The sequence below is a fragment of the Corapipo altera genome, unplaced genomic scaffold, assembly GCF_003945725.1.
Source record: "Corapipo altera isolate COAL_440 unplaced genomic scaffold, ASM394572v1 61411, whole genome shotgun sequence".
Lineage (NCBI taxonomy): Eukaryota > Metazoa > Chordata > Aves > Passeriformes > Pipridae > Corapipo > Corapipo altera.
In genome coordinates, this window is record NW_020884875.1 from 9,133,750 (window position 1) to 9,149,579 (window position 15,830).

General features: G+C 41.6%; 1 protein-coding gene across 6 annotated transcripts in view; it reads left to right on the forward strand.

The window, feature by feature from the left end:
• The first annotated feature begins 14,484 nt into the window (after window positions 1-14,484).
• The window catches only part of ERBIN (erbb2 interacting protein), a 109,571-nt gene continuing 108,225 nt past the window's right edge, over window positions 14,485-15,830 (forward strand). For 4 of the 6 annotated variants that reach the window (XM_027634985.1, XM_027634984.1, XM_027634986.1 and 1 more), the window contains exon 1: window positions 14,829-15,013. The gene's annotated coding sequence lies outside the window, so the exon portion shown is untranslated. Of the gene's footprint in view, window positions 14,537-14,828; window positions 15,014-15,830 lie in introns of those variants that run through there. The other 2 variants (XM_027634989.1, XM_027634988.1) reach the window with 2 other exon arrangements.

Sequence of the window (15,830 nt, forward strand, 5' to 3'; positions counted from 1 at the left end):
CTGAAGGACAGAGCAGGTGGGTCTTCCACAAACAAGAGTTTTTATGGGCCAAGTGCTGGGTGCATGCAGTTCTGCAGAGCAGCTCCTAGCCTAGGGCTCTCAGGCTCCTCTCTGCTCTTCTATTATAAACTTTTTCCCGACATTTATAATATGTCTGTAGGAAGGATTGCGTTACGCCAAAGTAATAGAGCTGATGCCAGGCCAAAATAATGAATTGTCTCAGGGAAAGGAAAAATCATAGACAAATGTTAAATTTAAACTACATCTTTGGCAAAGAAGTCAATAATCCAAAGGTGCCTTCAGCTGATCTCACAAAAATCCAACCACATGCTTTCTCTAGCTTCTCTTGCAGCAGATGCAGACCCCTGCTATTCTTTCCCCTTCACCATCTTTTCCAACAGACCCATTCCTTTCTTTCTTAGAATGTTGCCACCTGCAGCCTCTGTGTTTTTAGGGACTGACGGTGATGCAACAACAGAGTGGCCCCTCTGTGACCAGGTTCTTGTAGGTAGAACAACATTGCAGCCTGTGCTTGTTTTTGAGTAGTGTAAGGATGCCCACAGGCCAGGTTGGTTAGGGCCTTGAGCAACCTGATGCAGTGGGTGGCATCTCTGTCTACAGCAGGGGGTATCAGAACTAGATAATCTTTAAGATCCCTTCCAATCCAAGCCATTCTATGACAGGGCCTGGTCTCCATCTGGCTCCTTCCCACTCATTTTGCTCAAACCATGGCAGCACTTCAGTGTGATGACAGAGCTGTCAGGGCACCCAGACTGCTCCTCTCCTCAGCCCAGCACATGATGGATAGGGCACTGTTAGCATCACACAGCAATGTGCCTTCCTGGTGGTCTGGGGTGTGTGTGTGGGACTCATATATGTCCACCATGTGACTACTTGTGTAGTAGACAACTTTTGGCTTTTGTGTAGCCAGGAGTAACTGTCCCATCACATGGCTGGATGTGCACTCAGCATGCGGTGGAGATTATGAAGAGTTTGATCATGTCAGCTTTAAATTCAGTACGTGCCATGGAAGGAGCTTTGTCCATGTGTATCTCCAGTGTCCCCTTAAAAGGTTCTGTTGTGCAGACCTGGTCTCAGAACACTTCATCTCTGCTCCAGACAGCAGTTTCTGAGTACAACACAGGCTGTGCCCAGAAGCTGCCAGGACTGCATAGCATGGCCTCGAGGAGAGAGGAGAGAAAAGATCACCTAATTGTAGATGAGTTTGCTTGAAATTTCTGTGTTAAAAATATAAGCAGTGGGAAAACTACCATTAACATATTTGCAGATCTCTGCTCCCATCAGTATTTGTCACATTGAGAAAGCATATCCATGCTATCCAGTAAAATTAAATAATAACAATCCATTTTAGGCCAGTTCCATGGACTGCATTGCTTTATCATTTAGCTTATTAGCGTGACTTGCATTTTCAGCAAAACTCAGGCAGACCATGATAATGAGGGAAAGCAGAGCCATACTGATGACTAGTGGCCATGTCCCAGTGTTACCATATTTCCAAAGCAAGGAACTCCCACTTTTTCACTGAAATCCATTTTTAGATGTTTAAATTCACATTTTTATTTTATTATTCCATTAATTTTTCCTGATGTTTATGATTTGTCTGTATGAAATCCACTGTAGATTGAAATCAGAAGTACACAACATCTAGACTGCCTTAAGAATGTCCATGCTCCAGGAAGGGATTTTATAGATTTGCAGATCATCCTACTGCCCTCAGCATGTTGCTGCACAGGCCACAGGATCAGGGGAGCCACAGCAGAGCAGCTGCCAAACACTTGGGACTGTTTCATGCCTCTGCCACTGCCCACTGGCTCACAACAACAGGAGTAAATCCAACTTGTGTGCTGTGCTGCAGCCCATGTCAGGGACAAAGTGCAAAGCTCCCTGGGAGCAGGCAGAAAATGCCTGTTTTCCTTGCCCTGTGAGGCCAGAGGCCCTGACTATGTGGCAGGACCCCTCTGTCTGCTCCATCCCAGGAACACAGTTTACCCAGGGTACCAATGGCAGTGACAGCTGTCTTCCTCCAGGTCCAGGATCGAGATGCTCCTCTTGCCATTACAATGCCCTGCGCATTCAGCATACTTGTGCTGGAGGATTGGAAAAGTTTCCTTTTTTTCCCCCAGGGTGTTTTGGCTTTCAAAACTGAATTTACAGAGAACGGTATAGAGATTCTGCTACTGTAGCCAAGTCTTTGTGTCAGATTTTGTGATATAGCATATATACCTTTAAAGTCTCACCTCATTTTGCTCATTATAGAATTAGTTACACGGGGAGACTTTGATTCTGCATGACTGGATAAATTTCTTTCCTTCTTTTCCAAACTACTGTTATACATGGTGTTACACTGAATCTTAAATTACCTTACATAGTCATCTGACAATTATGTATTGTGTTTTGGCCCAAGTATGCCTCAATGTCACTCTTTTTCTTTTTTTTGCTTTCAGTTCAATTGTTAAATTCTTTTGCCTAGAAAATGACACATGAACACTGGAGAGAAGCACCTTAGTGATTTTAAAGATAAAAGTGATTTAAAATGGAAGACTTTTAGAGCTGAGCACATATGCCAGGACCAAAGTTCAGTGGGAATTTCATAAGATACTATTTTTAACTATCAAATTAAAATAAGATACGTTTCTGAAGTTGCTAGCAACATGGATATAGCATCAAGATTCCCAATAAAGATTATCAAGTAACTAAAGTTAATAAGAAACAAGGTGACAGTACTAGAAATAGGCAGAGCCCTAAAATATATATTTACCAGATTGACTTTGAAAGATTTTCATCCTCCTGAGTATTTTAGGGAAACAAAACATCAGCGGCCCTAAGAGTTCCATGAATTCAACAAAATTCTTACAGCTCCTTCACTTCTGCCCCTTTTAATTTTATATTTAGACTGTTCTCCTTATCTGATTTGCTGTTTGCTTATTGAATGCTCATTTTTAGTGCACGCCTTCCACAAGGTCTTTTATTCCTCAAAAGCAACAAAGTAGTGGCATATGTAATATGGTTAGAACAGAGTTAATAGTCCTGGGTGTTTATCATCGTCTTTTGCTGGATTTCTGTGGCCTCTACAAAAGTCTGCTGTTTTTTCTTGGAGGCTAAGTGCAGTATCATTGGTGGAGGTAATGGTGGAAAACAATACCATCCCACTTAGCAGATAATCAAGCAGAAAAATGGTTTCCAAAAAAACCCCAATTATCAGTGTTCCGAGACAGAGGAGTAATAAAAGTAATGGTGATGTATCTGTCTTAGTGCTACAGTCCTTCTTGAACTCAAGGCCAAGAGAAGTAGTAAACAATTGGTACATATTTTTCCAGCAAATAAATATTAGAATTTATTTGTAGGTGAGGTTTCAGTATTCTAATGAAGCTGAATGATGCAGAAAAAGATTATAGTACCTCTTTTAAATCTGCAGTAATGCCACAGCATAAGAATGCTATTCCCTAAAGCATTTTCCAAAAGTGATGTGTGGAATGAATACTGTACAGGCATCAGATTTGAAACAGAACTGTGGCTGTTAATTGCCATCATAAAACCTGCTTTCCTGATTCCTAAGTAGTTTTTTATAAATCGACCAAGAAATCAGATTACTTATAATTATAAAAAAACAAACAAAAAAACCCCCACAAAAAACCCTCCCAAACCCACAAAAACAAACCACAAAAAAAAGCCAAACCCAAAACCAACCAAACGAAAAAAATCCCATGCTTGTTCTGCTTTCTTTCTTTTGCTGACCAAAAAATGATTTTCTGTTCTTAACATATTACCTAAGCTGCATTAACATAGATGGCATAAAACTAGCTTAGTCAATGTGAAAAAATTATCATTTAATTTCTTCCAATAAAACATTGTGTCAATGGCATATACATCCAGAAAAATATTTTACTGGAAAAAATACTATTGGATCTTCGGTAAAAAATACCAACAAATTTAATGGAATTAATTAATTAATTGCCTCTGCTTCTCTTAGTATATCAATTAGCACCCCTAACTTCTAAATGATGAGCCTGTTTTTTACAGTCAAATGCATGACACAAAAGAACTCTAAGCAAATGTAATTATACTTTCACCGTATTATGCTTAGCTTTTATGCTAAAAACCCACATTCCTTCTCCATCCAGCATAAAGAAAATCAGTGCCTTACCTTACAATCTAAGCATCCATTTTCAGTGAGAGATCTAAATGAGTTTATCGTTTTCCAGCTGGTAATAGAACTAATTTTGTTCATCTGTAAATACACAGATAGGAGAGAAACAGCAAAGTATTTCTGTGAGTTATTACTCCCAAAACAGTGTAAGGAATCAATTTTAACTTAGGTTTGTGTTACGTAAATTGCCATCAATGGAAATGGGAAACTTATAAGACAACTGTAGACTGTTCCATGTAATTTTTTAATTCCAGTGTAACTTGTCCACTCTTTTAATATTTCTATCAGCAAAGTTTAACAAGTAGTAGTGAATGTGAAAGCAGAGTATTCATAGAACACGTATTTTACAATGGTGTTGGCTATGTAGCATTAGCAGCCTTCTTCAAAAAGATAGTGTTCTTTAAAAAAGGCATAATAGTCTGCTTCAACATATATGAAAATGTTCCTTAAAAACCAAACCAGAATATGTTCCTTAAAAAACACAAACAAAAAGGAGTATTTACACAGGAATTTTGTTTTGGTTTGATTTTTGAGTTTTTTAAGCCTGTGAATGAATATCGGTTTCTATATATATATAAAAATTTATTTGCTCTGTTTAAAATTTATGTAATTTAGACAGCAAAGGTCACATCAACTGAAACTCCATATTTTATTATTCAGAAGTCAAGTAAAGAGAAATGAAAAAATTGTACAAAATATAAAAAAATCACAAGTATATACATATACTCACAAAATGTTTAGTACGTCGGTTATATAAAAGGCTGTAAGTTACATAAAAATACAGTTGTGTGCATTATGATTCATGATGCCTCAGCAAACAAAAATTATATTTAACACTTGACTAATTAATTTCAAGCATTACAGTGTGAAGGACCAGGAATCAGAATGGGGAAAATCTCAGAAGTGGAAAACGATGTACAGTGATTGAAAGGACTTTATGATACAGACTTTACCGTTATTATGTATATACACGCTGTATGCTTCCCCAGAATCTGTATTTCCCGGGCATGTTCAGGCTTGTCCGCTCCCCTGCTTTCCTGCGGATTGGCTGGAGAAGCTGCAAAGAAGGGACAGCCTCCATTCGCCTCTTCTCTCCCCGGTTCCTCCCACGTTCCTCCCTCTTTTGCCCGTGTCCCTATCCTGGTTTGTCCCCCCGCTTGTCTGTCTCATGCTCCACCCCGTGTTCTGGCCCTTTCCCCTCCCGAGCTCATAAAATACGGCGTGCACGCGTGAATAAAGCATCCTACTTGCATCCCACCTTTGTGTCCCGGACCTGCGCGGTGCCACGGTCCCTCCCCCCCCCCTCCTTTTTGGACCGCGGCATTACAGAACAATTAAAATATACCCCAATTTAATTCTTTAAACTGGGCACTGGATTAACAGTATGTCTGAGTATATCTTACAAAGTACAGCAGAATATCATTAATTTAGATGGGTTGTGTTTGCTGCACTATTGTACTACAACAGTTGATTTTTTCTGCATCTGTGATGAGAACTGTCAAGTGGCATAAATTAGCAGAGTCCTAGGACCTGCATTGTAGCTGTCCTTTCTGTGAGTAAGAAATTCAGGTCATATCAGAGGAACCTTGCTTCTCCTAAAATAAATGGAATTCAAAGCCAAAATACATTTATTGGCTTTAGGTTCTAGCCTTTTATTCAAAAGTCTCTAATTCATTTCAGTTTTTAATCCTCAAGTGGCTGTAAACAACCAGAAGAATATGATACAGCAGTGTAAGGCTCAAAATGGAAAGTACTTAAATCCTATTTAAATCTTTTGCCAGAAGTTCCAGAGACTTGATGTTATATATGTTGATTTCATTAAATGGAGTGATTCTGGTAGGGCTGTGGTTTTGGAGTGCTGTGCTGGGCTAAAAGTGGGTATTTTATTACCTCTCCTTTCTTCTGTTCTCTCCTTACCCTTCCCTCCTCTCTACCCCTCCATTTGCTAATCACCCTCTACTTTGTAGTCATCTTTACCCATAGACTTAATGACTTCTCCCAATCCTTTGTTTGTCTTTACATCATGTTCCATCAGACCATCACTTCTGCTCTTCAATAAAGTCCTAAGAGAAAAAAACAAATTACCCTGAAGAGAGAGATGGAGCAGTTGATGAAGGAGTGGTGTGATTATTGCCACTGCAGTAAGAAAACACTGATGTGGCAGCTTTCTGCCTAGCATGATGTTTGCCCTGACTGCATTTCTCTGCTTGCTGCTGAATGATTTAGCAGAGTGCCTGTGTTTTCTCAGACACGTGACGATGTTATTTTTGAAAATTAGTTTGCTTTCTTTAATTTCATTTTTCAACTGCTTCTCTGTTCTTCCAAGGCTTTGAAAAGACCACTGAATATTCTTCTGCTCTATTTGACAATATTTATTTTCAGTTATATCCTTCATTTCTTCACAGTTGTACACTGATTTGAGAGTACTTACTAACTGCTCACATCCATTTCCTCTGTATAATACCAACAGTATTATTCCTCATGTTTCTGAATGTCAGCAGCTCCTCCCTATACTTCTTAATCAAATCTTTATTTAGCATTTCTTTCCTAATGGATCACTCCTACAGTTTACAGAGACCCGATTCTTCCTTTACAAGAAAACTAGCATCTGCTTTTTATTTCTTCATTTCAAGAAGCCTGTATATGCAGGTAGCATGACTGGAATTTGCCCAGACTTTTATCTACATCACACAGAAAAAAATAAAGCAACTGTTGGGATACCTGCATGATATTTGGATATGGTAAAACTGGCCTTTTCTCCACTCACTACACAGTAGTCTGCCTGGACTGACTTACCTCTTCCCAAGGCAGCACTCTTCTTCAACTGGGACCAAAACACCTCTGTTTATCACTCTTATTTTTCACACTTCAAAGGCCAATCACTCTCTGAATGTCAGCTGAACTATTTCATTGAGCTCCCCGAAGGTCTTCAGTATTCAGTAGCAGCTACATATTCACCTTTTTATTGCAGTCCCTTAAATACGAGAAAGAATTCAGCACTGGCTCCAGATGATTTCCCTCTTCATGCAATCACTATAGGAAGAAAGAATTCATAGGACGTTTCCTATATGTAGCAGAACAGAAGCAGTCTAATCTCCTTTGGAAGCATAGTCACTGCTTTCAGTGACTATGGAATAGGGAATAAGGAATAAGTCAGCTATACAATAATTCAGTTTTTATTCCTCTATGAAATGCTTTGTTTCCAGTGAAGATTGGTTATTCAAAATTTCATTAGCTAGCAGTGTCTCGTGCTTCTTTTATTGGTGAGGGGTGATGGCAGAGAACTTTGACACATTTGCTACAACACAGATTTTCAGGACTTCTCCCTTCTAAGCTCAAGTTGAGGGGGAGGGGAGGAAAGAGAAAATGCGTATTGTGGGGAGGAGAGCAAGGGAAAGATAGGAGTGTTTTCCACTGAACATCTGAGAGGGAGTAAACTATTATATTTACTGAGACATCATTATTTTTAACTAGGTCTTGAAACTGCTTGGAACAAACAAATGAAGGCAACTGAACTGAGCAGTTAGGGAAAGAAGAGACAGTTGGTTTCTTAGGAGCCAAGATATGTTAAATGCCCACAAACAACACTGCAAGTCATACTCCTACCTCTTGTGCAACTTTTCAAATTAATGGCATATTAACTAGGCAAAAGAAGATTACTGGCTGATGTTTCTTTCTCAGGATTGCCAGCATGAGTAGTCCATAAGATGGGCAAATTGAACACCTGTCCTGCTACCCTGGGATGTATCCAGCAAAGACTCTTGGTCAGGCACTCAGGCAAAATGGTCCTGGCTTTTATGTAAGCCTTGTTGACAATAGCGTGTGTCAGCCTCAGAGTCCTCACTAGCATAAACTCTGCCTACAGCAAAGTGACTTCAATATGTCTTTCCATAACAAAGTCCAGTCAGGCTTTTCCTAACAACTGCAGGTAAAATGAGAATTGCTGGTAATCTACTTTTTGTTCTCCTGCAGTGGATTGTGATGCCTTATTTGGTATGGCAAGAGAGCAGGAGGAGAAGTGTGGTGAGTTGCCTATGGCAGCCAGAGACAGACATCATCCTCATTTCAGCAAGATCTAAGCTGCTTCCACGTTTCCCTGTATGAGGGGTGTGTTTGTCACGAGGGTCTGTAAGTACTCTCTCAAGCTCTATATCTGATTTCTCTAGAACGAGGAGATGAAAAAAGCTTGCTCTGCTGTGTTGTGACCCTGCAACGTTGTAATGAGGAAGCAGAGTTCAGGGGCACACAGACGCTTTCTTACCTCCCTAATCACTCCAGGATATTCTCAGCTTGGGAAAAGCAGGAAGGCAGTAGCTCAGTAAAACATTATGCCTCATTTAATAAGCTTCAAATGGGTATATGGGCTTTACGTTAACAGTGAGCGTGTACTAAAACTATTACATGGAATTAAGGTGCCTCAGTGTACATAGATTTCGTGTACTTTTCTGATTCAGTGTAAACAAGCCCTTAGGTCACAAGATCTAGAGACAGGTGTAGCACTCCTATTTCTGTTTGCAATATCAGTGAAGGCAATAAGTTTACTCATATGAAAAATATCTCTGTTGGAAGTATCCAAGACGAAGAAGAAAAGTTCCTCGAATGGAAACAAGGACTGCAAGACAGCCTAACTGAGGCTTGTGAAGAAGAAAATATGCTGTGAATGGACTCAATATATTTATATGACCACTGTATGAAGGCTGGAGAGCAGTGCCCTGAAGGCCTCAGAACAGCAAGTGTATTTGACACTACATGTTTTTGCGTTGATAGTTTTCTGTGTCACCTGCATTAAGATTTAAGTGGATTTATTTTACCAACAGTAAAGAGCAAGGCTCTGGGTTTTTTTCTGAGAAATCTTTTCTATCAAAATTCAGTTAGGTCTTTCTCACCTGGGCTGTATGTCTTTTTAATCTGAATATATAACGTCTAATCACAGAACTTAGAAATATGTTCATGGAAATGTGTTGAGTTGATGCTGTCATGATGCTCAGATGGAAACTCTACGTTGCTAATAGCATGGTTAATCAGAATCTATGCATTTGCACCTTAGTTTAATAAAGTAAAATATTTAAAATATTTTATTTCTAGAAATCATAATAAAGAGTAATTACAGCTCTAGACTGAAGTGCACTCCTCAAAGTACTTAGCAAAGCCAAGGTTTTTGTTGAGAGTTTTTGCTTGTTTGCAGGCATGGAAATGAGTTTATAGACAACTTTTTCACTTTTGTGTCCTGGAAAGTCACTCTTTCCTTACTGATGTAGCATAATACTCATACTTGCCATGTAAAGCTTGTATAACAATATTCCTCCTACTGGAGGAAACCAGTAGATGAAACCTGTGAATTAAAACATTAAAAACATTACTTTAATTTTATTGTTTGCATATACCATGGCTTATAAATTAGAACACATATTACTGAAAAAATATCTATTTTTGATTTTTAAAAGCACTCTTAAAACAGTGTTATCAAAGGAAAAGTTTTCCCCAAACTAAAATAATCTTCTTCTGTGAACCATATTTTGCAGATAGAGAACAATCAAAAGGATTGTTTTTTGAACTCTCCTAAAACAACTCTCCAAGACAGCTCTTCTACAAATCAAAAATTCTTTACTTAAGGTACAATCTGTCGGTTTAACAGATCTAGAGACAGGATACGTCATCTCACTGGATTGTCTGCATCTCCTTGTTTCAAAAGCATTTAACTTGTGGTTCCAAACTTGGTAATCCATAAGAAATTCAGCTTGAAATATAATTGAGCCAACACTGAAGCCAAGAATTCTCATATTGTTAGTATTTTTACATGATTGACATTATTCACAGAAAATGAAAAGGGAAAAGTAAAGAATTTGTTGTGTGCGCACGTACAACAACATCGCTAAAAACGAAGAGATTTGTATTGTCAGCATTAGCCCTTTCTAAGAAAAATTAATCATCAGAGTAGAGATAAGCCATAAAATGTAAAGTAAATGCAATTCGTCCTACGGTTAGAAAAATCTCAACAGCATTAATCATTATCCTTTTAGGATCCAAGAACTTAACAAAGGCAGTCCAAAACCATCATTGGTGCATAGGCAAAATACCGAGCATATGTCTTATTTTAGGCAACTTCACAGTTGGCTCTTTCTGCCAACTTCATGTTTAACTCTTTGTCTTAACCTTGTGAGCAAGGATTTGTGGTTTTGATACACAGATGTCAGTATCCTCACATGGCAGGGCCGCATTTTGATTCCTTTCTGTTTGTTTTCACCAGCACAAGATTTATGTGCTGGCATCAGCTGTCAAAACAGACTCTTAGGCTAAGAGGCTGCAGCATAGCTTAAAGTCAGTGTTAAGAAGACTGTCCAGGAGCAAAGCAGTTCAAATCAGGCAAGAGTAAAGGTATCTTAACACCACCTTCTCGTCTTCTCTCCTGCATGTGAAACAGTGTGCCAAGCATTCCTCAGAATTCGTCACCTCTCCCATGGTAACCAAGGAAGAGAAATACAAACAAAAAGTCACAATAAAATGTTTAAAAATAACTCTAAAACATTCCTAACCATTTCTAGAACACAACATATACAAAATAGGTTGTGGTGTTACAAAGGTTTTCTATCGGTATTTGCATAATATTCCAAAACTTAGTTACACAATACATTTATGTGTATCGCTTTGTTTGATTTTACTGTTTGAAAAACAATGCAACCAAATACAGAGAAAACTTATTTGTATGGTGTATGTAACCAGTGCAAATTTGGGATTTTATTGATGGTAAACTGAACAGAGATAATTTACTTAGCTTCTCTTTAGATATAATAGATATGCATTATGCATTTAGAAATTACAGCAACACACTTCTAAGACTTATTATACCAGTTTTGTGTTGATTTCACCGGCAAAAATGTGGTGTGATCCAATTGCAAATCATATATATTCAGAAAATATTACAGTAAGACATTTTGAATGGACCATGGGCAAATTTAAATAATGGAGTATTTAAAATAAACTTCAATATATACTTGTTAAAAAACAGGTTACTTATTTCTTCTTTATGTCTATCAGGTGGTTATTAATTCCACTAATTATTATTTTATGTTTATATTGCAGTGATGTCCAGAAGTCTCAATTCAAATCAATTTGAAATTCACCATTGAACTTACTACCTGGGCACTTAATAAGCAGAAGTGCTTACCCCAGAGGCCTTTCTGTCTATTTCCTGGAAAAGTGGAAACACATGATTGTAATGAACAACAGTGGTAAGAAGGAACAGGGAAAAGCAACAATTAAACCCTGTTACTCCAAAAAGCATTGTTCAGACCATGAACTCTTAAAAGGGACAAACACAGAGGTGGCTGTTTCACCAAATGTTCTTTTGGTTTAGCTGCATGTTCTTGCAGTATTTACTAGTGTTCCTGTTCGAATACAGAAATAGAAATTAAAATGAGAGGAGTTTCAGCTTGATGTCCAGCATGAAATTGCGCATAAAGGATTTGTTTAAACATTCAGTGGGATCAGTTGCATAGTCTCACTTGAAAGACTCATTATGTAACTCTCTATTTTGTACTTTGTGCACTTAATCTGTAATTATTTGGTAACTGGGATACTAACTCTGGGAATTAATGTTGCTGGGGACTCTGCTGAAGCTGTAATCTAAATACTGTCTTGATATTTATAGCAGTTTTAGATCCCTGGGATAACTTCTGGTATTTTCTTAATTTGTATAGATATATCATGTCTGTATAAAATGTCTTCAGGAGCTGTGCTCTAGCTAGCTAGAGTTTCATCAGACTTTGGCTAGGCTTTTATTTTTGATGGCTAAAACTGTAAGTGAAACATTATTTTACTTTGAAACGAACATTAACAACTATGGGAGATTCACCATCTGAGCAACAGCTACTATAAATTTCCCACACCCATCTCTTACTCTGCTGCATTAATAAATGCATTGGGCAATTTGCAGTAAACATTGCCAAAGAACATTTTCATATTAAAAATGTTAGGATAATTCACGCATAAAAGAGCCTTGGAGAGTTCATGATGGAGGACATCAGTTATAGAGAGCTATTCACATTAATTATAAGGATACACTATTGGGTATTGGACAGGAATGATCAATCGTTTGCAAGAGATTGAAAAAATCAGTAATTTTATGATAGCACCAGTGTAGTGCATTGTAGTGAGATATTCGAAATCTATTGTGAGTTGGGGTGAAGTTCTCTTGCTTGGCCTTAGTCCAAAGCTGATTAATTTGAAGAAAATAGCTAGTTTATCTGAACAAGAAGAAATGGAAGTGATTTAATGTTTTGGGAAAAAGATATATATACACACATATACTTCTATTTTTTACAGACTCTGATGTCTGTATTTAATTTAGTTTAATTATTTAAATCTAGGCATAGATGTAGTCTCCAAAGCAGGGCAGTATGCTCTGTGATGATGGAGAGAGGATTTGTAGAAAAGTAAAGGAATAGTGACTATTATGACCCTAGTAGAAATACATCCTTATTTTCTGCATCTGGATCCAAATAGGATACTTGAACATAAAATTCTCAAACACAGGTGAGAAGTTTCAAATAAATAACAGTATTGTTAAACACAGTGGACTTCTATAAAAATATGATCAACTGTATGTTTTGTTGCTAAAGATTAAACCTTCTTCATGTGAAGCTCTGAAGAAACTGGATGAAGCAACCAATGATCCTGAACAGGAAATACCAATTGGAGTTACTTTCAGGGACTGGTGGGGGTGTAAAGGACTTCCCACACCTAGTTTTATGCCAAAATCAGGGGTAGGTTAATACCAACATGACATATGATTTTCTTTGCTGTTCAATGTCTCAACTAAAATGGCATTTTTTTGGCATTTTGTCAATTTCTCAGTAAACAGATTAACATAATAAAACCCTATTCCAGCTCATTTGGTGGCAGTCTCAGTAGAGAAGCCAGGGATTAAATGAGCGTGAAAACAAAACTACCTCTGTCCTTAGATGTGGTCTCTGCAGAGCACAATTAAGGAGCATAAGGTAAGCAGCACGTACGAATCCACCCTGCTGTCATCTTTGAGTGTTGTGTAGTGGCTGAGCAGAACTCCGGGTTCCAGGACTATTAAGATGGCATATTGCACACACAGTAGGTTATCAAATACCCATTTCAAACAATCCAGGAAATTAAACAGAAACCCACTTCCATCAATGCACTGTTGTGATCAAACCACACCAATACCGAACCTGTGTGACCCCGGTGCACACACTGGCTGCTTTTCAAACATATGTGTGCGTAACTCTATCAACATGCGTTTTCAGTACCATTGTGTTGCATTAGTAGTGTTGAAATACTTGGAAAACACGCGGCAGCGTTCCAAAGTTTATGTGAAACAGTGTGCCTATACACGCGGCATTAATCGTTGTTGTTTGCATCCAAGTTCACTGTGGCATATCCAAACACCCCAGCGTGGGTGGAGGCCGTCAGTTTTTCCCTTGGGTGTGTTCATTCCCCCAGACCTTGGTGACTCCAAGTCAGGCAGTACAAAGTGTGATGAAGCAGGAGTGGCATGGCCACGACGATGCGAGGCGCAGCGCCTGATGGCGTGAGCCATTGCCTTAGCAGTTTGCACAGAGGGTGTGCAACCATTACATTAGGAAGATGAGCTGCTTACGAGAAAACTTGTATCATTCAGGATTGAATTTGCCAGCGCCCCTTCTGAAGACAAATTAGGGCAGGCCCATGGCGGTGCCCCCGCGGGCCCCAGGCCGGGCAGCGGCGGGAGAAGCCATTCCCTGCGGCGGGACACGGCCCTTCACGGCGCCGCTCCCGCCCCCGCCAACCCCGCGCCAGCGCCCCCCGCCCAGCCCCATTGGCCGCGCGGCCTGTCCCTCACGGCCCCCCGGCTCGTGACTGGCTGCGAGGCGGCCCCACGCGCTCGGCCCCGCGGCGGTGCAGGCGGGGTGGGGGAGCGGGAGCGCAGTGGGACCTGGTGTGGCCGCCAGTCCCCTCCTCCCGCCCAGTACAGCTAGTGCGGACGCGCTCGCCGCGCCTGCCCGATCCCGCGCCCGCCTGCGCCGCCGCCAGGTCCCAGCCCGGGCTCCGCTCCCGCCCCCGCCCCCGCCCCCGCCCCGCTCTCGTCCCCCCCCTGCCGCCGCTGCAGTGCCTCCCCCGGCCTGGCAAGCGGTGCGCGGCGCCTGCAGCAGCAGGGGCGCGGCGGCTTCGCCCGCGGCCACCTCCCCTTCCCCCCGCCGCGTGTCTGCCCCGGGGCGTTCATTTCCCCTCCCCACAGCTCCGCCGCCTCCCCGCGCCCCCCGCTGCCGCGGCCGGGGAGGGGGGCGGGAGGCTGAAGAGGCGGGAGAAGGGGGCGGTGTGCGAGAGGAGGCGGGGAGCGAGGGTGGCGGCGGCGGGCAGGTGAGGCAGGCGGCCATCCCGTTCCCCTTCCGCCCTCGGCCGCGGCGGCGGGCGCGGGTGTGCGGGGCGGCGGCCGCGGTCGGGCAGCGGAACCGGGTGGAGCGGCAGTGCCCGTCGGGCCGGGGGGGCGGACGGGGGGCGGTGGAGCCGGGCCGGGCCGCTCTGGGGGCGGGGGGCACTGCGGTGTTGCAGCCGGGCGGTTTCGGGGCCGGGCGGGGCCGGCGCGACGCGGCGCCGCCCGCGGGGCAGACCCCGGCGGGGGCCGGGACGAGCCCGGCTATGCTGCCGCCTTCGCACACGCTCCGCGAACTCCCTCGTCCTTGCCGAAAGCCGTAACATTCCTTCCTTCCCCCCCCCCCCCCCCCCCGCCCCATTCCTCCTTTATGTGAAGAAAACTCGATTGGATGTAATGCATTTCCGTGGGGTCGGAAGAAAGTCCTGCCTGCTGGATCTGGTTTAGAAGCCCCGACAGAAAAGGTAAATTAAATAGGGAAGGCTCGGGGAGCAGCAGCAACAAAAACGACAGAAAAATCCTTCCTCTGCGAAGGGGGTGGGGAAAAAGGAAGGAGTTCACGCCTCATTTTGATATCCTGTTTTTGGCCTTTATTTTTCTCTGTTTTCCGCCTTGCATAGTTTAGCTGCCCTTTGTGTTTCTCCCCCTCTCGTCGAAACGCTGCCTTTGTGAACGTAGTCACTGGTTTCATGGAGGCTTAGGAAGGAGTTTGGGGAAACCGAAAGTTTTTAATCTCCTAGGACACAGAAGTTTCTTTGTTTGGTCCGAGAAGGTACTGAGCTGAAACTACTGGACTCCGTGATTGCTGCTTCAGCTCCTTCCCTTCCAAAACGTTTGGTAACCCTGCAAATAATAATTAAGTTACCGGGAAATGAGAAAGTCCTAAAGCAGGAGGTGATATCTTTTATTTAATCGAATGATCTTGAGCCTTCTCGCTCCCTGTGTCTGCCTTGTTTTCTGGAATATCTCTGAATGTCTGGCTGGACTTCAAGATTGCTGTTAAGTTTCTTTATAAAAATATACCCCCCCGGTCCTCTATAAATGTCGCAGTTTTCCCCCTCGACTGCTGGCACCACTTCTTCCTCTTTGCCCCCTCTCTTTTCTCAAGGTGACGAGTTGGACTGCATATTTTTCAGCCTGTCTAGCAGAAGTCTGTACTGCATTTTGATCCTTGAAAAGTGTATCTTAAGAACCTTAATTTAAAACAAAATACAAAACAAAACCAAAACAGCTAGCTAGTTGTCTGACTTCTTAGTACACGCAATTGAACTTGCAAGTTAA